The sequence below is a fragment of the Anolis sagrei genome, chromosome 7 (assembly GCF_037176765.1).
Source record: "Anolis sagrei isolate rAnoSag1 chromosome 7, rAnoSag1.mat, whole genome shotgun sequence".
NCBI lineage: Eukaryota > Metazoa > Chordata > Lepidosauria > Squamata > Dactyloidae > Anolis > Anolis sagrei.
This window is the reverse complement of record NC_090027.1, coordinates 24,437,737-24,462,693: the sequence shown is the minus strand read 5'-3', so window position 1 is coordinate 24,462,693 and position 24,957 is coordinate 24,437,737. Positions and strand designations below refer to the sequence as shown.

The window sequence follows — 24,957 nt, the reverse complement described above, 5'->3', positions numbered from 1 at the left end:
GATTTTTCCTATTCTGGAATAGCCAGGTCTTCAAGTTCTTCCTAAAGACTGCCAACATAGTTGCTAGTCTAATGTCTTTGGGGAGAGTGTTCCAGAGTCGGGGGGCAACCACAGAGAAGGCCCTGTCCCTCGTCCCCACCAAATGCACCTGCGACGCAGGTGGGATCACGAGCAGGGCCTCTCCGGATGAATGAAGGGAGCGCGTGGGTTCATAAACGGAGATGCAGTCACGCAGGTAGGCAGGTCCCAAACCATTTAGGACTTTATAGGTAAGCACCTGCACCTTGAATTGGGTTCGGTAGGTAAACGGCAGCCAATGGAGCTCCTTGAACAGGAGGGTTGACCTCTCTCTGTAAGGAGCGCCAGTTAACATCCTGGCCGCCACTCGTTGGACCGGTTGGAATTTCCGAGCCGTTTTCAAGGGCAGCCCCATGTAGAGCGCATTACAGTAATCCAATCTAGAGGTGACCAAGGCATGGACTACCCAGCCAGATCAACCTTTGCGAGGTACGGTCGCAGCTGGCGCACAAGTCTTAGTTGCGCAAAAACCCTCCCGGACACCGCCAACGCCTGAGCCTCAAGCGTAAGTGATGAATCCAGGAGAACTCCCAAAATGATGGTTTCCTTGAAGTGACTGGATTGACCTTAAAGGAGCTGGGGGTGGTGACGACCGACAGGGAGCTCTAGCGTGGACTGGTCCATGAGGTCACGAAGAGTCGGAAACGACTGAACGAATGAACATGTTTTTGGGCAACTAAAGGAACACTTCTGAAAGTGCTAAATGTGCGTTTTTGTGCATTGGCATGTCTTTGTCTCTAGCAGTTCAAAGACATACCTAGGTACATCAATTTAGCAGCTGAGAGAGCTAGTTGCCTTGCAGGAATGCTGGTGAACATCATTTTTCACAAAGGTTGTGACTTCTAACAAGGTCGTGCCTTTCCTGTGACCACTGGTTTTTCAAAAAGGTAATGAATTCCATTTTCCAAATGGTTCTGGGGATTCACATTTTCCAAAAGCTAACAATACAAATAGATCTGAGAGTGGCAACTATGGCTTACAACTGCTGAAATTATTAACATCCTAAAATGTCGATTAGACTTCATCCTGATTAAGTGTCACAGCATCCACCGACATCGTTTGCTGCTTTATTATCAGAATTTCAACCCGTCCCTGAAACCGGGGTGGACGGTCTTTTCAACCAGAAAGATAGTGAGAACTGGCATTTCTTACTGTAATCCCAAAGGAAGGCATCCTGGTTTCTGTCTCCCTGAGTATACAGAGCAAAAGCAGCAAAGCAAGATAAACAAGTCCTTTATTCAATTTCTTTTCACAGCACTAAAGTAGAGAGACGCACAGTGAGGACAACGCAGCAGCTGCCAGAGCCACGACTGGATAAGTGAGAGTATCTGAAGCAAACCTTCTACATGGACAGAGGATTTGCAAGACACAACATTTGTGGAATGATATGGTGAGCCTCCAGGTCTTAGTAAGAGAAAAAAGAATCTGATGAAGGTATTGTGTACAGGTTAGTGACTAAATGTGGACATGAATCTCTTTCCACAGCCAAGGCAGGAGACAAGAGAAGAGGTCATCCTTCCCGACTTGACCATGGCACGCCATTGAGGTAAGGGTTGGCAGACTTCGATAGGACTGGATCTTCCATGAGTTGGAGCCAATGCACCAGAAACCTGCTAACTTGAAACTTTGAATATCCAAGTTTTGTGTGCGTGTCATTGTTGTTTTACTTGGAACCCTAAATCCATCTCTGCTGGAGAATATACAAATGAAACACATTTCAAACCCAAGAACATAAAGACCCAGGGAGATGTTTCCAGCAGCAGAACTTAGCTGAGCTAAAGAAGTCCTTCCATTCAAAAATCTCAATCCATTTTGATGTGGCCTCAGATATCCTGGGAAAATCCCTAGGAGACGTAAGAGTAGATCCTGATCTCTGTTCCACCCATCCCTGCTTTGTAGTAGAGGCTCAGCAACTGGCCTCCTTGGGGTAGACCCAGCCCACCCTGAGCTGTGAAATGTGACCTGCTAATTGCTGGCCTCCATGAGTGGGAGACATAAACAATGAAACACAAGTCAGTGAAATCTTGTAATTTTCACAGGAATCGGGTATAGTGCAGTGGCTCCCAGCCAGAACCCCCGGGTCCCATTGGACTGCAACCTCACAACCTCTGACCATTGGCAGCTGGTTGGGAATTCTGAGAATTGCAGTCCAACAATAACAGGAAGTCATTGGCTTCCCATCTAATCCTCCTTCTCACTTTGTCATTGGATTGAAACCTTCACAATCTCTGACCATTGAATGCCGATTGGGAATTCTGGGAATTGCAGTCCAACAATAACCGGAGTCCCATCTCTGAAAGTCATTGGCTTCCCATCTAATCCTCCTTCTCACTTTTTGTCACCTTGTCCCTCTGTTAAAAGTGGTGGCATTAAAATGTTGTGACCCAGAACTAAAAACCAGCTGAAGAGTGGAGAGAGGAGGAGCTGAGGCCACAAAGTCATGGTGAGATCCAAAATGGATTCCTGGGGTTCCTTGGCACAGTGAGCAAGAAAGGGCTGCAACCGGAGACCTAGGAGCGGCAAGTGGCCCCTGAACACGCCTGGAACTTGATCAGCCTCTGGTTCATCTGCTCCAACAGCGAAGGGTCTACTGCTTTGGCCACATTAAGGAGCTGGTGTGGGTCTGCAGTCAGGTTGTAGACTTCTACAAAATCCTGAAACAGAACAAAGGTGGTGTGGGTGTTAGTAAAGGTAAAGGTTTCCCCTGACAGTAAGTCTAGTCATGTCCGACTCTAGGGGGTGGTGCTCATCTCCAAGCTAAAGAGCCCACGTTGTCTGCAGATGCTCCTGTAGTTCACCTATATCCAGAGAGCACTGTGGACTCAAACAATGATGGATCTGGACCAAACTTGGCACAAGCACTCAATACGCCCAAATATGAACAGAGATGGAGTTTGGGGGAAATAGACCTTGATATTTGGGAGTTGTAGTCATTGGGATTCACAGTTCACCTACAATCAAAGAGCATTCTGAACCCCACGAACGACAGAATCGGGACAAACTTCCCACACAGAATCCCCATGACCAACAGAAAATACTTAAGGCCATCCAGTCCAACTCCCTTCATCAGGGCAAGAAAACGTAATCAAAGTCCTCCTGACAAAGAGTCATCCAGCCATAGATATAGATGAATAGATAGATAGATAGATAGATAGATAGATAGATAGATAGACAGACAGACAGACAGACAGATAGATATGATTCACACACATAGATATAGTATAGGGCAAACCAGACAATCTCCACATCAACACTGACAAAGAAACAGCAAGAAATATTGTTTACCCACAAGCATAAAGAAATTACATATATTAGAAACCAACACTTTCTCATTACTTTATTTTCCAGATCAACAGACTGGGCCACAGCAACGTGTGGCAGGGGACAGCTAGTTGATTGTATATGGGGAATCATTTGGGGAATGTGTTCTGGCCTACTCCAGGTTATTGTGAATGATGCAATCCTGGGTTTGAGTTGAGTCAATTAGTTGGTAACCAATCAGAGATTGCTATGTGTAAATGAATTGTATATAAGGAAACCATGTACAGTGTATATCTCCCCTTGTGTTGTGATGTTGTTTTGTCAAAGGCTATATGTAATTAAAGAACCTGTCTGCTAGGACAAGATATGGCTGCGTGCTGTGGTGAGTCTGTAATATCATCTAGACTGGGAGAAAGACAGTGGCAAAACTGACAATGGCCGGGCATGTGCTCAAGTGTTTGCAAAAGGTTCCAGCGTGGCTGCAGACTGTGGGAGCAGTTGACTGAAAAGAACTGTGCAGGAAGAAGCTACTGAAAAGCACTGAAGTTGTGCAACTGATCTGCTGCTGAACTGTGAAGTTAATCTCAACAGGGTCTAACAGTTGGAGCTCACCCCACTCCCTGGATTCAAACCGCCAACCTTTAACCCACTGAGCCACTAGGGGGTGCTAAAGCGGCTCAGGGAGGAAAGGAAGGGGCCTGAGACTGCTAGGAATTGTGGGAGTTGAAGTCCAAAACACCTGGAGGGCCCCTTTGATCGTGCCTGCTTTAGGCTCCTTGAAGTCCCCCATTTTTCTTCACTCCTTTAAAAAAATGACTTTTTTCTTGAGGCATTCCTGGGTGGACTCAACTGGGGCGGGGTGTTGTCACTCATTAAAGGCATCCTTTTGGAAAAACCTGGGCAGATGACAGCCAAGCTTACCTGGTCATCAGCAAATTCACAGTATTGTAAATTGATAGGATGGAGTGTGCGCACACAGGCATAGGTATTATTGAAGGCGTCCTCACACACACAGTCAGGAAAGCATTGCTGTCGAAAATAGGAAGGGAGATTTTAATACAATTGTAATATCAAGCCAAAAGTACGCATGGCTCTCTATTGTTGGAATTCAACCCCACACTGCCTGCCCTTCTTTGTCAATTTTGCTCTCAATTTTTCCCAGGAACTTTCCATGGAGAGCCTTCTTTTGCCAGTTTTCTCTTCTGCTCTGCACTGTATTCATTCTTTGTCTTTTGCACTTGAGGCAGTTTTCTACTATTACTACTACTGTTGTTGTTGTTGTTTCTGGTCGCTTCTGGAGAAACAACAACAACATCTCACCACACTAAAACAGTAAATGTGGCTCTTAATGAGACATGCTGCATTATCACGGGGTGTCTGCACCCTACACCACTGGAGAAATTACACTGTTTAGCCGGTATTGCACCACCTGACATCCGCCGGGAAGCAGCAACCAACAGTGAAAGGATCAAGGCAGAGACATCTCCAGCTCATCCCTTGTTTGGGTATCAGCCACCACATCAATGACTTAAATCAAGAAATAGTTTTCTAAGATCTACAGAGACACTCGCTGGAACACCTCAGCAAGCAAGAGTCCAAAAGTGGCAGGCTCAAACCCAGAACCTCAATCAAATGAGAGACTCCCCCCTGGGCACACAGGAAACTGGGCGACTTGGAAGGCACTGAACAGACTGTGCTCTGGCACCATAAGATGCAGAGCCAACCTTAGGAAATGGGGCTACAAAGTGGAATCCATGACATGCGAGTGTGGAGAAGAGCAAACTACAGATCACCTGCTGCAATGCAACCTGAGCCCTGCCACATGCACAATGGAGGACCTTCCTGTAGCAACACCAGAGGACTCCAAGTGGCCAGCTACTGGTCAAAGGACATTTGATCAACTACCAAGCTTGCAAACTTTGTGTTTTGTTTGTTTGTTAAAAAATGCAACGTAACTGTTTGGTCTGTTCTTGACACGATAAATAAATAAATGTGGTTGTTGTTATCATTATTATATCCCAGAGGGCAAAGTGAGTTGGCTGGCAGAATCCTGACACAAGATTTTGTCACATGATGCTCCGCTTGGCGTAAAACTCCATTCCCTTCCCTACCAAAGAGGCTGCTCGGGGGAGTAGATATCACACTCTCCCTCCATTCAATGTGTCGGTATTTCTAACACACACCGGCAATTGTGAGCATGTAACCAGAGACCACTTGAATCCACTAGGGAGGGGGGCAAGACCATAAAAGAGGCTCCAAACATGGCTTCCCTCCAACCTGCCTTAATGAGCCTTCATGAAAACGAAAATAACAGGAAGGGTGGGGAAGCAAATGTGCTTTGCATAGGCAAATATCGAGCCCGACTAGTCCCAGAGCAAAATTCCCCCGAGGGAAGGCTAATGGGAACAGAGGTGGCCGCAGCTTATGCATAACTACCTGTCGGCACTATGTTTCTGACAGCAGAAGGGCACGGCTGTGTGTTTCTTCAATAGAATATGGCCTCTGTTCAGAAGCCAAACCAGAGCAATGTTTATTTATGGCATGTTTATCTCACTTCTATCCCATCAGGTCCTATGTGTATATGCAAGGGTGCTGGCAGTCACTTCCAGTTTTGAAAAATACAAGTTTTTCTCAACCTAAGGAGTCCCCGAGAGGCCCAAAATGACCAATAATTCACTGGTATGTTTCTAAGAGTGGATCTGAGCCACTTCTTGACCGATTTGGGGAGGGAATGTGTGGCGAGCATGCAGCTGGTGTGGCCTCTTCAATCCTGGAAGTTATCTGCTCCTGTTTTTTTTTTCCAGATAACAGTATCCAGCTTTGGGTTGTTGTGAGTTTTCCAGGCTGTCTGGCCATGCTGCAGAAGCATTTTCTCCTGATGTGTCGCCCACACCTATGACAGGTATCCTTGGAGGTTTTAAGGTCTGTTGGAAACTAGGAAAGTAAGATTTATATATCTGTGGAATGTCCATGGTGAGAGAAAGAACTCTTGTCTGTTTGAGGCAAGTGTGAATGTTGTTGGGGCTCAGTCTGAGCCTGAGCTTTCTGAACCTGAGTTTCCTCAGGATGAGGAGGATGATGGGTTAAAGATTTCTGAACATGTTCCGGTTAGTGAGGCAGTTGAAACAGACAGTGTTGATTCTGAAGAAGAGATGGCATTTCTGTTCCCCAGAGAAATGAATGTGGCCTTAGATAAAGATAGTGAAACTTCGGAGCTCTAGGTGGAGTCTCCTTCTGGGAGCTCCGGGCCTCTTGTTTCCCAGGGTGACCAGGCCCGACAGGGCGAAGATAATGAGCTAACTGGCCTTGAAGATAGTGGAGATTTGATTAGAGAGGACCATTTGCAATTAAGAGTTCGGAGAAGCACACGCCTTGCCAACAAGCGTGAAGCTAGAGATCAACGTAATGCTTTCATGTTGGGGAAACTTATTTAATGATCTGATCGAAGAGCATTCTCTGTCAGTCCAATGTTGCTTTTATCCTGTTAACTTCTGTGGAATTACCTTGGCTTTTGCGGGAATCTTCTGGCTCTTTGGGACTTTTGATTTTGTTCCTGATTTTTGGAGACTTTGTCTTGCTGCCATGGACTCTTGCTTCACCAATGCGAAAGGACTATACTTCATGTTATTTGCCTTTGGAACCTGGGAACTTTGCATTTGCATTTAAGACTCTGTATTGCTCAATGAACTTTACTCCTTTATTTTCCTGTTTTGATTTTGCTTTTTTCTCAATAAACTACAAAACCTACAGCCTTGTTGTGTGGTGGTGTCTTGGGCAAGGTGAATATATTCTGAGTTGCGACAAATGTTGCAATTGGCCACCTTGATTAACACTGAATAGCCTTGCAGCTGCAAAGTCAATCAGTGAGGATATCTGCAAAGAATTCTGTTGGAAATAAGATGTTGCCTTTGACAACACAGTACCCAGCTCTGTTTGTTAAATTACCTGGATATTTGTTATAAGTCCGGAGAATGTATTCAGCCCTGTGCCTGATCTTTTAAGAGATGCCCCAAACAAGCACTTACTGACACGCCAGGTCCCAAGGCAGGACAGTATGGGTCTTTGACACTACACCCTTCTCCAGTGTATTGCACCAGGAAATCTGACCGCCATCCATTCCCACGTGTCTTGTTCACCTGAACCAAAGAAAAAAATTCAGTCCAGATCCACATCTGCCTGCCATGTTCTGAAAGGTTGCATCATTCTCATCCCTTTAATAAATTAAAATAAGAATCTGACCAAAATCCAGTGAGAATCCTAGAATACTCCCCAGAATCCAATGCAGAGAACTTCTACAGCATGAGTAAGCAGAAAAAAGTTGTTACAGGGGGAAAAACCCAATTTAAAAATAACTGGTCTGCAGGATTGCAGAAAACAGTTTATTTATTCAATTTCCCTGTTCAGACATGATTCCAATGTTCTAGACATGTTATTACTCACTGCCAGAAGGGACAGAGTTTCATCTATGCTGACGATCATACCATCACCGCTCAAGCAGAGAGCCTTGAAATGGTTGAACAGAAGCTCTCTGAAGTTTTAGGTGCTCTTACTGCCTATTACAGGAAAAACCATCTGATTCCTAATCCATCTAAAATGCAGATGTGTGCTTTTCATCTTAAGAACCAAGAAGCATCTTAAGCTCTAAGGATTACCTGGGAAGGAATCCCGTTGGAGAATTGCAGCACACCCAAATACCTGGGAATTACCCTGGACTGTGCTCTGATCTACAAGAAGCACTGCTTGAATATCAAGCAGAAAGTGGGTGCTAGAAACAATATCATATGAAAGCTGACAGGTATAACCTGGGGATCACAACCACCACAGTGAAGACATCTACCCTTGTGCGTATCCAGCTACGTTGCTGGATACGCACGCCCACTGTGGAATACATCTCACCACATTAAAACAGTGGATATGGCTCTTAATGAGACATGCCACATTATCACACGATGCTGCTGGAGGAACTATACTGTTTAGCCGGTATTGCACTATCTGATATTTTTCAGGAAGTAACAGCCTGTAATGAAAGGAACAAGGCAGTGATATCTCCAGACCACCGACCAGCATGCCAACATCTTAAATCAAGGAATAGCTTTCTAGGATCTCCAGAGATACTTGCAGGAAGATTTCAGCAAGTGAGAGTCCAAAATGGCAGGCGAAAAGCCGGAACCTCAATCAGTGGCTGAGACTCGATGAGAAGCTCCCTCCTGAGCGCACAGAAGACTAGGTGACATGGAAGGCGCTGAACAGAATGCACTCTGGCACCATGAGGTGCAGAGCCAACCTTAAGAAATTGGGCTACATAGCGGAGTCCACGACATGCGAGTGTGGAAAAGAGCAAAACACAGACCACTGACTACAATGCAGCCTGAGCCCTGCCACATGCACAATGGAGGACCTCCTTGCGGCAACACCAGAGGCACTCCAAGTGGCCTGCTACTGGTCAAAGGACATTTACTCAACTACCAAGCTTGCAAATTCTGTGTTTTGTCTGTCTGTTTGTTTGTTTTTGTTGAAAATGTAATACAACTGTCTGGTTGCTGATGACACAATCAATCAATCAATCAATCAATAAATAAATAGCTTTGTTTCTGGTTTACTATACATTATAACTGTATTCCCAATTTGCTTCTGACATGGCAAATAAGTAAATAAATAAATGCTATTACCAGCAGGGGCAAGAAAGACCGTCCATCCATGGGAGTAAGAGATACGTTAATTCCAGCAATGTCCAGGAAGGTAGGCCCCAGGTCTATATTGAGAACAGGTTCCTGAGAAGGAGACAGTAGAAGGAAGAATTATGGGCAATCCAGTTAACTTAGTTCAGTGCTACGGCTTCTTAATGGTATGGCAAAACCTAAGGCTGTTTTGCACAGATTATCATCATTTTGCAAAACCCAACAAAGAAAGAAACACATAAGTGTTTTTGTTCTGGTGTCAGTCTCAATGTGAACATTCGCAGATACTCTTTCAATTCATCCAGCTTTAAACTCTCCCAGCTAAGTCAAAGAACAGAAAAGGAAGAGAAAATTGGTTCACTAACCAGATATGTTTGATTTGGTTTGATGCCAGGGCCTCTCACCATCAATGGCACCCGGATGTCGAACTCATAAAGCTGTCGCTTGTCAATGGGCAGGGAAAACTGACCTGGGGGAGTTAAAAAATGGTGGCTGCTGTTGATATTTTTCTTAATGTCAACCATATGCATAGAGTTGGCAATGGAAGAATGGTGCAACCGAGGCACAAGTTGCCACAGTAAGCAATACAGTCTTCCTGCTCAGAGAGAGTCTAACAGTTTGGATAAATGCAACATAGACAGCAGTCAGGCTTTTCACACAGCTTAACTAATTAAAGTTCAGGATTCCTAATACAAAATGCAAATTGTGGTTAATCATAGTCCAACACTCAAACTGCTATACCACACTGGCTCTCCTGTTATATTCAGAATCAAGAAATCTTTACTGATCTACTGCCAATCAGATGGAGATGTACAAATATATCCTGATCTAATTTCTGCCCAATTGAGGACTAAGCACAATAAATAAATAATACTTTATTCATAGACTCCCCTCTTTCCTCGAGGGGACTCAGAGCAGTTTACATACAGAAAGGCAAACATTCAATGCCATAGTCAACAAAAACATTTAAATCCCTGGGGAAACATGGAGAAGGCCCCCCCTCTCGTTCCCACCGTGCTTGTGATGGGGTGGGACCAAGAGCAAGGCCCCCTCCTCTGATCTCAGTGCATGAGGTGATCTGTATAGGGAGATGCGGTTTGGCTGATAGCCTCGACCCGAACCATTTAGGGCTTTATAGGTAACAACCAGCACTTTGTATTTGCAGAGAGAGGTCAACCCTCCTGTTTAAGGAGCTCCATTGGCTGCCGTTCATTTTCCCAATTCAAGGTACAGGTGCTCACCTACAAAGCCCTAAACGGTTTGGGACCCGCCTACCTCCGTGACCGCATCTCCGTATATGAACCCGCACGATCCCTCCGTTCATCTGGAGAGGCCCTGCTCACGATCCCACCTGCGTCGCAAGCGTGTTTGGTGGGGACGAGGGACAGGGCCTTCTCTGTGGTAGCTCCCCGACTCTGGAACTCTCTCCCCAAGAACATCAGACAAGCCTCAACGTTGTCAGTCTTTAGCAAGAGCTTAAAGACCTGTCTGTTCCAGTGTGCCTTTCCAGAATAGGAAACTCCCAGCATCATGTCCTAAACGCACTTTACTAGAGATTTAAGATTGCCTGCACATTGCACCTACCCTAAAATTCTTACATTTCACCTGTCATGTCCAGCACTTTTAATTTTATTCATTACATTTGGCCCGGCCCTAGTTTTAAATGTGTCATGATGTATTGTTTTAATGTTTTATTGTTATTGCTTTAATGTTTATTGGTTTGCTTTATGAGTTTTATTGTTGTATTTGTTATGCTGTTGTTTTATTGAGGGCCTTGGCCTTTGTAAGTCGCACCGAGTCCTTCGGGAGATGTTAGCGGGGTACAAATAAAGTTAATAATAATAATAAAAATAATAATAGGTTGTCATCTACATAAATTTGACACCGAACTCCAAAACTCTGGGTGATTTTTCCCAGTGGTTTCATGTACATGTTAAACAGTATGAGGGACAGAATTAAGCCCTGATTGACCCTACAGGCCAGTGACTCAAACAAGAGTCCCCCAGCTCCACCATCTGGGTCCAACACTCTAGGAAAGACTGGAGTCACTGCCGAACACTACCGCCGAGCCCCATCCTGGAAAGACGGTCCAGGAGACTATCGTCAATGGTATCAAAAACCACTGAGAGGCCCAAGAGAACCAGCAGCATTCCCTGGTATGCTCTGACAAAAAATGCAGCTACCATCTTCCCTATTTTACATATAATTGCAGCAGGCTATGACTCACCTGTGTGGTACCCATTATCCGATGTGTAGAACACATATGTGCTATCTAGCAGGCCAAGTGATTTCAGCTGAAGCAAGACCTTCTCTACCATGTCATCTACAGATAGCAGGGTTTGCCACCTGGAACCAGAAAAAGGTGTTGCATTGCTGCATTATTGATCCTGTACTCATGGTGCCCCTTCACTCCACACAAACAAAAGAACTCAAGTGGGTCAATACTCAAGCCAATACATTTCCCCAGTTATTTGTGGTAAAATTAGGTGCCTCGGCTTATATTCGGGTCAGCGTATACTCAAATATATATGGTATATCAGTCTAACAGCTAAGAAACCTAACTGCCTTGCATGAATACTAGCGAATATTTACCACTAAGGAGAAGGTTGACTCAAGTGAGTTTTTAACTCTTTTTGGGGAGATTTCATTTCCCAAAAGTTTATGGTGAATGCCATTTTTCAAAAGGTTATGGCGTCGTTTTCCCAAAAAGTCATGCCTTTCCAAAAAAATAACCAGACACGTTGCATGCAACTCCTATTGCTCTTAAGGTACCACCCTAGACACCTGTTCTCATGAAGCTCTCCTCAATGCCACCTGCTTAAAAACATGAGTAATATTTGTAATCCACTGGCTCTCTTTTTACACCACATCGAATAAGTGCATTCAGCATGGCCTGCTCCTCCATCACAGTGCTGTTCCGGCCCCCTTTTTTACCGTTGCCTGTAGACACTGTCCAGGAACTCAATGGATGTGTTAGACATAGGAGACTTCGCTTGCCGTATCAACCAGTGCTTGTCCTAAAAAAGGAAGAGGCTGATGGAAGTTGATCCAAATTTCCATTTCTCACCCCTGTGATAAAGACTTAACAATGACCTAGGCTCATTTTAATACTGTACAGTGGTCTTTAGAACTGCATTTCTCAACCTAGGGGTTAGCACTCCTGAGGGGGTCACAGGGTGGTTTCAGAGGGGTCGCCAAAGACCATCAGAAAACACATATTTCTGATGGTCTTAGGAACCCCTTTGGCAGAGAAGGCTGAAGATGTCTCCGCCTGTCCTATTTCTTTTTGGAAACAGACAGCAAATCCTCCCACCTAAAGTCCTCCTCCACTGTGATTGGCTGGCCTCTCAGCCAAGGGGAGGGTTGTTTCAGAGATTCCAGGTGTGCTCAGGTGCGCTGAGCAGATATGTTCAGCGCATGGCAGTGTGGTGCACATGTGCGGGTGAGGGAGAGCATGAGAGGCTTGAGGTAGGCTCGTGCCAGTGAGTCCCTTCAAGGCATGGGGATTCTGTGGAGTCCCCGGTGGCGTAGTGGGTTAAACCCCTGAGCCGGCAGGATTGAAGACCGACAGGTCACAGGTTTGAATCTGGGGAGAGCGCAGATGAGCTCCCTCTATCAGCTCCAGCTCCTCACGCGGGGACATGAGAGAAGCCTCCCACAAGGATGAGAAAACATCAAAACATCCGGGTGTCCCCTGGGCAACGGCTAATTCTCTCACACCAGAAGCGACTTGCAGTTTCTCAAGTCACTCCTGACATGACCAAAACAAAAAATGGGGATTCTATGTGGGAAGTTTGGCACAATTCTATCATTAGCAGGGCTCAGAATGTTCTTTGATTGTAGGTGAAATATGAATCCCAGCAACTACAACTCCCCAATGTCAAGGTCTATTTTCTCCAAACTCCACCAGTGTTCACATTTGGACATACTGAGTACTCATGTCAAGTTTGGTCCAGCTTTATCATTGTTTGAGTCCGCAGTGCTCTCTGGATGGAGGTGAACTACAACTCCAAAACTCAAGGTCAATGCCCACCTCCCAGTACTTTCTCTTGGTCATGGAAGTTCAATTCTATTGTTGGTGGAGTTCAGGACACTCTCTGATTGAAGGTGAACTATAAATCCCAGCAATTACAACTCCCAAATGACAAAATCAAACCCCACCAGTATTCAAATTTAGGTGTATCAGGCATTTGTGCCAAATTTGGTCCAGTGAATGCAAATACATCCTGCATATCAGATATTTACATTATGATTCATAACAGTAGCAAAATTACAGTTATGAAGTAGCACCAGAAACAATGTTATGATTGGGGGTCACTACAATATGAGGAACTGCATTAAGGGGTCGCAGCATGAGGAAGGCTGAGAAACAGTGTGTGTACGGGGCGGCCTCTCTTCCTCCCCCAAAATATACCTCACATCTGCTATAAAGGCTCAAAATGGTGCTCTCAATGCCTCACCGTATCCTCTACTTTGGGGTTTTGATTATCTCCTGACCCTACAATAATACGGTGTGTATTATGGCAATACTCCTTCTATCCGTAGGTCCCCAGGTAAACTACTGGGTGGAGATTCTCCAAAGGTAACCTCAGAAGGAACAACTGCTCTATGCCATGCATTACAGCCCTTGCATTGAGGACAAAGGATAGAAGCTGGAACACAACAAACCCTTCAGCCTGGAGCTTACCTTCCCATAAACATTGAAGCTTCCATTACGGGGTGCTTTGATAGTGCTGAAGGCAGACTTGTAGTGTGGGGCTGCAGTCCATGGGGAGTGAGAGGCTGGAGGGGCTAACACCATAAGGAATGGAGGGCGAGACAGCTTCTGGAGGAACACCAGGCTCCGGTTGGTCTGTAGTAGGAAATGAGATGAGATGGAACGGGTAGGGAAAGAGGCTGATATTGGGAGAAGATGCAGAATGATGCGGACGGTAATGGTATGAGCATATGTGTGTGTTTGTAAAAGCACACACACAGAAGGTCCTCCACTTTGGGGCGCAGGACCACTATGAAAATGGAAAAGCCACAAATAACCAAAACTTTCTTTGACCTTCAGTGTGACCCTATGCTCAACTTCTGCTGGAGGATCTACAAATGCCTAGAAAAGCCTTTTCTCTAGGAACTTCTAGGTCTTCCAATGGCATTCTATGATCAAATTCCAGCACAGGAATATTGCTCAAATCGGTGAGTAATCAAATCTTCCACAAATATGAAAGGCCAACTGTATAAAAGCTGAACCCACAAATATGGGTCCAGTTATTGTCAGATCCTGACAGTAACTAGACCCATATAGGTCCTTTTTAACTTGTGGAATTGCGCAATATAATAATTTTAATTCAACCAGCACTTAAACACTCTGATTCAAACACCACCTCAGACCTGTTGACTTGTAAATACCTTTTTAGTTTTAATGTTTTAACTGTTTGCTATTATTAGAACTAGTAGTAAACATGTCCTAAATGTTTAATTAATTTATTTACTGTATATACTCGAGTATAAGCCTGGTTTTTCAGTCCTTTTTTTAGGCTGAAAAAGTTTCTCCCGGCTTATACTCGAGTCAAGGTTATTTATTATTTTACTTTGTTGTTGTTTTTGTTATTATTATTGTTGTTGTTTTACTTTATTATTGTTGCTATTACATTTATTATTTTACTCTATTATTATTGGAAGGATACGTAAGCATATTTACATTGAAGAAAGTTAGAATAATGGTTGAATCAGAGTTGGACAGTCTTATGTTGACTTACAGTTTTATGTAAATATTCGAAAAATTTAACCAACGGATGCCTCAATTAATGTAATTTTGTTGGTATCTATTTTTAGATCAAAGTCCCTCAAACTGTTGGAGGGCCGCATTATAATTTGAAAATGATGAATGAATTCCTATGCACAATGCACATATCTTATTTGTAGTGCAAAAACACTTAAAAATACAATAATTAAAATGAAGAACAATTTTAACAAATATAAAGTTATTAGTATTTCAATGGGAAGTGTGGGCCTGCTTTTGGCTGATGAGATAGCATTGCTGTTATTGTTGTTGTTGTGTGCTTTCAAGTTGTTTCAGACTTAGGTTGACCCTGAGCGAGGGCCGGGTAAATGACCTTGGAGGGCCGTATTCGGCCCCCGGGCCTTAGTTTGAGGACCCCTGATATAGGGCTTTATAGGTAATGACCTGCACTTTAAATTGGGCCCGGAAACATGTTGGCAGCCAGTGGAGATACTTTAATAGGGGCATGGGATGCTCCCTATAGCTAGCCCTACTCAATAGCCTGGCTGCCGACCTTTGCACTAACTGCAGTTTCCAAGCCATCTTCCAAGGCAGCCCCACATAGAGTGCATTGCAACAGTCCATTCTAGAATCATAGTTGGAAGAGACCTCATGGGCTATCCAGAAGTAACAGGTGTGGACCACCATTGCCAAGTCAGGCTTTTCGAGGTACAGTCACAGCTGGCTGACACCTGAGCCTCAAGGATCAGCGATGAATCCAGGAGAACCCCCAGACTGCAGACCTGTATGGATCCTCAGGTGTAACCCCGTCGGGCACAGGTTACCACCCTATACCCCAATCAGCCCCACATCTGACCAGGAGGACCTCTGTCTTGTCTGGATTAAGCCTCAGCTTGTTGGTCCACATCCAGTCAAACAAGATAGGTTCTGTAGGTTTGTTTTTAAGTTGAATTTGTATGTAAGTTGGAACAGGTACATTTATTACATGTAACCCTGCAAAGATGCCACCAATTTGTAACGACGCTACCACTTTGTAAAGACAACACCAGAAGCAGTAGGGCTATCACTAATCAGTAATGGATTTAAAAAATTGATAACACAGTTAATAGCTTGTAATATTTTGTGGGCTTTCTTGAAAGTATTCATAACAGAGACTTGGCTTTAAGAGAAACTGTAACAAGTTTATTAAAGTATAGAAGAAGCTTAATGGTTTCAATGTTTCTTAACTACTAGAGGCACATTTCTTTAGAGGTTACATTTATAACATTTCATAAAGCAACTCTTGAGAGGACTGTTCCTTCTACTAAACAGGTTTTAACTTTATTTTTCTTCAAACTGGGTTTCTTTCCTTAACAGTTCACTTCAGGTACCAGCTTATTCTTTCCCTAAGTTATTTCTGTTGCAGTAAAGATGCTTACTGGGGTTCTCTCCCCGCTTTTTGCTCATACACTAACTACTAATCTAAATAAGTCAACTTGACCTATCTAAACCACACAGGCTAAAAGCCCAAACCTTCCTGGTTCTCAACACAGTAGAACCAGCCTTTCCCTGTAGTTCTCTGACTACAGACTGCTTCCCTGATTCTCAACACTGTAGAACCAGCCTTTCCTGCAGTTCTCAGACTACAGACTGACCGTTTTAAAATGCCTGCCCTGCAAGTGGCAGTTGGCTCCGCCCCTTTTTCCATGGCACCCAGCTCAGAATGAGCTGAGCTGGCTACCATCCCCCCAGTTATGTTATTTTAAATACTTACCCTTTTTAAACACCGATCTATAATTATACATAATTGTAGGTTAAAATACACACTTCATCACAAACCCCAGCCACACACATATCTTTGGATAGCATAGGGAAGTGTTAACATCCCTGTATCTTTTTTAATTTTTTTTTTTTTTTTGCTGTCTGTGCCCGTTTGGAAGATTTCACCTCACTTTCTGTCCCTGTGTCCCTTCTTTCCAGAATCCTAAAATGACAGTTCTAAAGTTTTCCCAGTCAAACCTCCTGTGTGTGTGTGTGTGTGTGTGTATACACACACACGCACACACACACACACACACGTATATCAGCCCCAACTCCCACCCACCCCCTTGTGGCCAAACACTGTGGTCACAGTCTGTTAGTTGCAGTTTCAATTTCCCTCACAAAATGGATGTCTTACCCAAACTACCTTCCCCAACCTCCCCCTGCCCTCACTTCGTTATGGTAGAACCGAAGCAGCCAGTCCCAGGCTGATATAGTGATCCTGACAGTAAGACATCATAGAATTACTCACAATGAGATCTGTAAGGTAATCCTCCTCATAGAGGTCCCCATGCTTCTCCTCACGTCCATTGGATGAAAGGGTGTAGTTATAATATTTGGAATTCCCCACCTATGACGACATGCACAAAAGTTCTTATAAGTTTCATTAATTGATAACAGGGAATAGAATTCTAGGACGAGATATGCCTGATCTAGCAAGGCTCTTGTGTTTGGGGTAGATTGTATTCTAGTTTGGACCAATACTGATGACTGGGACTGACGGAGGATGAAGTGAAACAAGTCACAGCCCACTCACTCATCTGCTTCATGTATCCCTGAAAATTAAGAAGAGAGGGTTGATATTTGTTACTCACCAGCCCTAGCCAATAGGTCCAGCCCAAGGGGACGTGCTGAACGCCTCCAGCTTTAGCGTCTCCATACTGCAAAACAGGGAGTGCCAGTTATAACACAAGCAGATACAGGTGGGATGGAAGAAAACACACACAGAGAAAGCACACATCATCAGATATATTAAAAACTAGATATTTTTAGTTACAAAAATGTGAGTCAAGCACTGAAAGGATTGCTAATTTTCGTTACTATGGATGTACTGTTGTTGTATTCTGGTATTTAATGTTTGCCTTTTATATTTGGAATCTGCCTTACCTCTGGGGAGATAAGGCAGAATAGAAATAAAGTTTTATTATTATTATTATTATTATTATTATTATTATTATTAAACTAGCTGTACCCAGCCACGTGTTGCTGTGGCCCTCAGAAAACAGAGGATTCTGGGCAAGGGAACTCCTCCCCCCCTACGGTTTCCTGCTGGCTAGTAGAAGCCAGGCTATTAAGTTGGTATGGAAAATAAAGTAATGAGAAGCAGCCACTGATGCTGCAAGGCTTTTCAGTTATATTCATGCTGGCCAAAACACTCAAAAAGCCTCTTCGAAACAGAGGCCGTGTGGCCATCTGTTGGGGGTGCTTTGAATGTGATTTTCCTGCTTCTTCACAGAATGGGGTTGGCCTGGGTGGCCCACCAGGTGTCTTCCAACTCTAGGACTCTCTGATTCTATATTCTTCTCTTCCCTTCACCAGTTTCCCCCTTTCTTTCTTTGTTCCCTGCCTCTTCCCTTCCTTTCCTCTCCCATCCCTGTCTCCTTTCCCTTCCTCCCTCTTTCGTTCCTTCTACCTTTCCTTCAATTCATAATCTTCTCTTTTCTTCACCAATCCTTTTCTTCCTTGCTTCTTTCCCTTTCTTTCCCCTCCTTCCTCTGGGACAGTTTGTAAGGGGTTTTAAAGGGGTTTTTTTTGGGGGGGGGGAGTGAAAGGGGGGATGTGTAGCCCAAGTGGGAGAGTTGCTGGCTTTCTCATGGGGGCGGGGCAGTGTGCAGCTGCTCATGCAGTCAGGCTTGCCTTGCAATCCTCTGGTCTTGGGGGAAGCTTGGGGGAAGAGTTGCCTGGTAGCTACGTGGGCCTCATGGAGCTGCTGCAGTGGCTCCAGCTGCTGCCAGGGCTTGCCTCGCCAAGCCCCCATCCCTCCGTTGGGCCAGGCCTTCTCCTTCCTTCCCTCTTTCCTTTCCTCAATCCCTCCCCAAAAGAAAAAAGGACTCTTCCTTCCTGCATGGAAAGGGACTCCATGGCGAGGCTTCTCTTCCCTCACAACGGTTGGTGCTTCATTCTTCTCGTGCAATGGGGAGAGGGGCTTTTGCGTATGCTCTTTAAGGCATTTTTCTTTTTGGGGAGTTTTAAGTTATTCCCCCCCCCCTTTTTTTTTTTACGGTTTTTTGGACATAGATTGGATTAGAATGTGTTTTGCTGCCAATTTTGGTGTCAATTTGTCCACTGGTTTTTGAGTTCTGTTATTCCCACAAATGAACATTACATTTTTATTTATATAGATGGATACAATGACTCAGTAAAAGTTACCGTTCAATATAAGAAGGTGGGCACACAGAAAACTGGGCGACTTGGAAGATGCTGAACAGACTGCGCCCTGGCACCACAAGATGCAGAGCCAAACTTAAGAAATGGGGCTACAAAGTGAAATCCATGACATGCGAGTGTGGAGAAGAGCAAACTACAGACCAAGTGCTGCAATGCAACCTGAACCCTGCTACATGCACAATGGAGGACCTTCTTGCGGCAACACCAGAAACACTTCAAGTGGCCAGATACTGGTCAAAGAACATTTAATCAACTACCAAGCTTGCAAACTCTGTGTCTTTTGTATGTTTGTTTGTTTGTTCTGTCAAAAATGTTCGGTTTGGCTGACACGATAAATAAATAAATATAAGGTGTGCATATAGCTTAGTACACCTCAGTGTTAGTTGTCCTCGGTATGAAGAGGCTTCAGTTTAAGAGAGGCCTCAGTTTGAGAGAGACCTCAGTGTGAGGTAAACCTTCATGTTAATAGGCCTAAGTGTGTGAAAGGCTTCGATGAGAGAATCCCCTGGTTGAAGGCCTCTTGTGTAAAGCTCCAGTGTGAAGGCTGCTGTGCGTAAAAGGCTACTGTGTGAAGCTCCTGTGTAGGTTTAGTGTGAGAAGAGGCTCTCTGAGAGCGAAGCTGTTCATCTACATGAGAAAGCAGCCCAGCGTGGAAGCAAAGAAGGAACTATAAAGAACTTTATTTGTGTTATGGAAATCTTGTTCTTATAAATAGTGCAACCATATCATTTTGCTATAAAGAAAAGCCTCCTAAGGAAGATATAACATTGGTCTGTGTGTTTTTGTTCTTTTTATCACTTGTGGCTACAGGTACTGGGTCACGCTGCTGCTAATAAGTTACTCTGCTGTACATTTATGTGGAGGGTTTTTTTGTTAATAAGCCCACTTGCCCAACACACATTACTCATTGATCTCCTATCTGGGCAACACCAGGTTTCCCTCTTTACCTGATTGAGGTATTTGCCCGCATAGAAGGTCTGGTAGCCTTGCTTCTGCAAATAAACTGGGAAGGTGTAGGGCTCCTGAAACTTCTGCCAGACCAGGCTGCTGCAGTTGCCCTCCAAGGAGTTGTTCCTCACCAGGTGATTGTGGGGGTAGCAGCCGGTCAGGATGCTGCTGCGACTTGGGCAGCACAGCGGCGTCACTGCAAACTGAAAGCCAAGAAGTTGGTATAGAACAGGGATCCTCAAACTAAGGCCCGCGGGCTGAATACCACCCTCCAAGGTCATTTGCCCAGCCCTCCCTCAGGGTCAACCTAAGTCTGAAACGACTTGAAAATACACAACAACAATCGTATTTCATCAGCCAAAAATTGGCCCATACTTCCCATTGAAATACTAATGAGTTTATATTTGCTAAAATTGTTCTTCATTTTAATTATTATTATTTTTTGTATATAATTTTTTATTGTGAATTTCCACATATTATACACAACTCCAGGTGATTATACACATATACAATTACACTTACACATACAGTTACTCGGAGATACAGATACACTAGGAATCTCCCTTGCCCCGAACGAACCTTTAGTATTACCTCTATAAGTTCATACCTCGGAGTAGCGGGGGGGGGGGGGGACGACAGGGGGTGAGGGAGGGAACGGTGGGTACAGGGGCACACATACAAGTAACAAGTGGACTTCCCAACAGACCACGAGGTAAATACACACCAAAAACTTGTACTCTAAATTCTTGTTACAGTTAACATCGTCGTCTTTTCCCTGTTTTAACCTTTAAATAAACCATATCAATCACAATATAACATTTCTCTTGACTTTTATATACTGTCTTAACAGATGCCAATCGATTTTGCTATTATTACTAACATCATAGACCATATTTGCCAGAGAATCTAGTTCCATGAAATCACAAATTTTTATCAGCCAGGCCTCCATTGTTGGAAGATCTTTTGATTTCCACTTGCTAGCATACACTGTTCTCGCTGCAGCAGAGAGATGGTACAGGAGCATCTCCTTGTTTCGCTCTAATTTAAAGTCTAGTAGGTGTAGAAGGTAATATTCCGCTCTCATCTTGAATTTCATTTTAATTATTGTATTATATATAAGTGGGGTTTTTTTGAACTACAAATAAAATATGTGCAGTGTGCATAAGAATCCATTCATGTTTTTTTCAAATTATAATCCGGCCCTCCAACAGTTTGAGGGATTGTGACCTGGCCCTCCATTTAAAAGGTTTGAGGATCTCTGGTATAGAGAAAGAGTTGGCCCACCACATTTGGGGGCTTGACTTTTGCAGATTATGGTTATTCACTGTGAATTTAGTTATTCAGAGTGCTGAGAAATGATGACGACTCATGAGCAAACTTCAGCCCTCCTTCCAGGTGTTTTGGACTTTAACTCTCCTAATTCCTAACTGCCTAGCAATCTCTAGGTCCTCTTGGCCATTCTGTGCCCCAATAATAATAATAAATAATAATAAACTTTATTTATACCCCGCCACCATCTCCCCCAATGGGGACTCGGAGCGGCTTACATGGCGCCAAGCCCGAACAACAAATTACAATACAAAAATACAAATTGCAGTAAAATAAACAACATAACAATAACGTATAAAAAATCAAAGCATATAAACAATATACACAAAACATAGAAACCAAACATAATGGCATGCAGAGGGCTGACTGAATGTCTTTCCACCGAAGTAATCTCTCTTCCAACCCCAAAGGCTGTACGGGGAGACATTTCTGTTGGAAATATTAAATATTAACTAGGTATTTTTAATTATAAAAATGTGAGTCAAGCACAGAAAGGATTAAATGGATACAATCACTCAGCAGTTTATATAAGCAGGTGTGCCTGTAGCTTAGTAGGCCTCTGTGTTAGTTTGCATAAGTGAAACAAAAGTCTCAGTCTGTGAGAGAAGCCTGTGTGTGAAGTAAGCCTCAGTGGGAGAAGGCCTCATGTGTGAAGCTCCAGTTCAATATAAGGATGTGTAGCTTAGTAGGCCTCTGTGTTAGTTTGCATCAGTGGGAGAAAAGTCTCTGTGAGAAGACCTATCAGTGTGAGGTAGGCCTTAGTCTGTGAGAGAAGCCTCTATGTGAGGTAGGCCTAAAGCCTGCGAGGTAAGCCTTGGTATGAGAAGGCTTCATGTGTGAAGCTCCAGTGTGAAGGTTCAACTTTATTTGTGTCATGGAAACCTTGTTCTTGTAAATAATGCAACCCTATTATTTTGCTATAAAGAAAAGTCTCCTATGGCAGAGATAACATTGCTCTGTGCATTGTTTTTATCACTTTGGGCTACTGGTGCTGGGTCACGCTGCTGCTATTAAGTTACTCTGTTGTCCACTCGCCCCAAAAAATCTCCATTTGCCTTCAGAAGCATGTCACCTTAGAAGAGATTACAGGGCAGGCTGGGTGCCATGAGAAGGGAATGGTCAAAGGACATAGAAGGCAAAGCTGGGAGGACAAGAAAGATTGCTTCTCTTCGAATTTTGGGCTGCACCAAAAGGAGTCTAGTGTCTAGAGCAGAGGAAGTTATGGTTCCTCTATATTCTACTCTTGTCAGACCTCTTCACCCGGAAGACTGTGTCCACCACAGTTCAAAAGAGATACTGACAAGATAGAGAGCAACTAAAATGATCAAAAGTTTGGAAAACATGAACAATCCCTCTGAAGAGTGTCTTAAAGAGCTGGGTCTGTTTAGCCTGCAGAAAAGAAAGTCGAGAGATGTGAGAACCATGTGTAAATATGTGAAAGAATGTAAGGAGGAGGGAACAGGTTTTTTTCTGCTGCCCTAGAAACTAGGACTCAGAGAAATTGATTCAAATGACAGGAAAGGAGATTCCACCTGCACATTAAGAAGAACTTCCTGAGCGTAAGAAGAGCTGTTCAGCAGTGGAACTCCAAGTGTAGTGGAAGCTCCTTCCACCTTTGGAGGCTTTTAAACAGAGGCTGGTTGGCCATCTGTCAGGGATATTTTGATTGTGCTTTAGTTGTACTAGATGGCCCATGTGGTCTCTTCCGACACTGCCATCTCTTCCGGTTGCCCGACTTTGCCTTCCCATTGCTACCCCAGTAGTTTGCAAGCACTGGCTGCCAAAATGACCTCATGTATTATTCTGTAGTGTATCTCGCCAAGTATCAAGGATGCAAGGATGGCTAGATTGTCTTGGGAAATATGGCGAGGTTTCCTCCATAGAATTCAACTCCGTCAAGTAGTCCTTAATGGCATTGACCAGGAAAGCTTACCGCATTGGCAAACGTGGCCCCCAACTGACCAATCAGCATCTGCGTCTTTTTCAAAGGTGTCTGAAAATGGAATGGAATAAATAGTCACATTGGGCCACAATCCTGAAAACCTTAACCAACTCTCCACCCGCTGTGCTACCGAAGGCTCCATATATATATGCACTAGCTATGGCCCCCAGAAAACAGAAATTCCAGACATGAAACAATGTAGCCTATGGAACACCTCCTCACAAAGGTTTCCTGTAGGGAGGAAGAAGCCAGGCTTTTAGGCTGCATGGCTTTTAAAAGTTATCAAGGTGGGCAATGCATCTGTATATAGAATCATAGAGTTGGGAGAGACCTCATGGGCCATCCAGTCCAACCCTCTTCTGCCAAGAATCAGGAAAATTGCATTCAAAGCACCCCTGACAGATGGCCATCCAGCCTCTGTTTAAAAGCTTCCAAAGAAGGAGCCTCCACCACACTCCGGGGCAGAGAGTTCCACTGCTGAACAGCTCTCACAATCAGGAAGTTCTTCCTAATGTTCAGATGGAAACTCCTTTCTTGTAGCTTGAAGCCATTGTTCTGCGTCCTAGTCTCCAGGGAAGCAGAAAACAAGCTTGCTCCATCCTCCCTATGACTTCCTGTCACATACATATATGTTTACATGTGTGTGCATGTGTATGAGTATATTTGTGTGTGCTTGTGTATATGTATGTATGCGTATGTATGTATGTATGCGTGCATGTGTATATGAATATGTGTTATGTATGTGTGTATATGGATTTATCTATATAAATAAAAATGTAAAGTTTGTTTGTGGTATTCACAGAACTCAAAAACCACTGGGGGAATGGACACCAAATTTGGACACAAGACACCTAACAACCCAATTTATGTCCTTCACGCAAATAATAATAATAATAATTAACCGGAAAGAACTTACCCCCCACAAAGCTCAATGCCTATACAGAGCCAGTGTGCCTATACAGAGCCACGAGGGAAGAGGGGGGGGGGGGGAACCAACCGCAGAGAGAGAGAGAGAGAGGCATGAGAGAGGGTGGCTGGTCTATCCCTCTGGCTACCCCCTGTCTCTCTTCCGAAAGGGTTCAGAGAAAGGGAGGGAAGGAAGGAGGGACAGAGAGAGAGGCTGCCTCCAGGCAACAACAGCCAGGCTACCTCTAGACAAATACCCTCAATAGCAGGTATAGGCAAACTTCAGCCCTCCAGGTGTTTTGGACTCCAACTCCCACAATTCCTAACAGCCTACCGGCTGTTAGGAATTGTGGGAGTTGGAGTCCAAAACACCTGGAGGGCTGAAGTTTGCCCATGCCTGCTATTGAGGGTATTTGTTCCGGTTTTGGACTCCAACTCCTACCGGCTGTTAGGAATTGTGGGAGTTGGAGTCCAAAACACCTGGAGGGCTGAAGTTTGCCCATGCCTGCTCTATATAGATACCTGCCAGTTAAAGCAGTATCAAAGTGCATGAGTTCCCCAGTGTAGACGCAGCCCACTCACCATGCCTCCCAGCTGGAGGTCCTGGTCATCGGTGAGGATAAGGAGGATGTTGTCCTTGCCCTTGGCCCTTCCTGCTGCTGACCCCAGGAGCCAGGCGGCCAGCAAGAGCCAGGGCCAAGGGCCCCAAGCCCCAAGCTTGGTGGGGCTCCCCATGGGCTCCTGTCCGGCAGAAGGAGGCGGAGAAGCAGCCAGGCTTCCTGGAAGAGCCCTTTTGCCTCCCTTGGGTCATATGATGCTTTGCAAACTCCACCTGCTTGCCTTGACCCACCCCCTTTTGCTCTGACCCAATGGAAGCCAAGCCTACATCCCCCCCT

General features: G+C 44.4%; 1 pseudogene; it reads right to left on the bottom strand.

Annotated features, from left to right (window-relative positions):
• Positions 1 to 1,304: 1,304 nt before the first annotated feature.
• On the bottom strand, positions 1,305 to 24,896 carry LOC132782594 (N-acetylglucosamine-6-sulfatase-like; annotated as a pseudogene).
• Between the last annotated feature and the right edge of the window lie 61 nt (positions 24,897 to 24,957).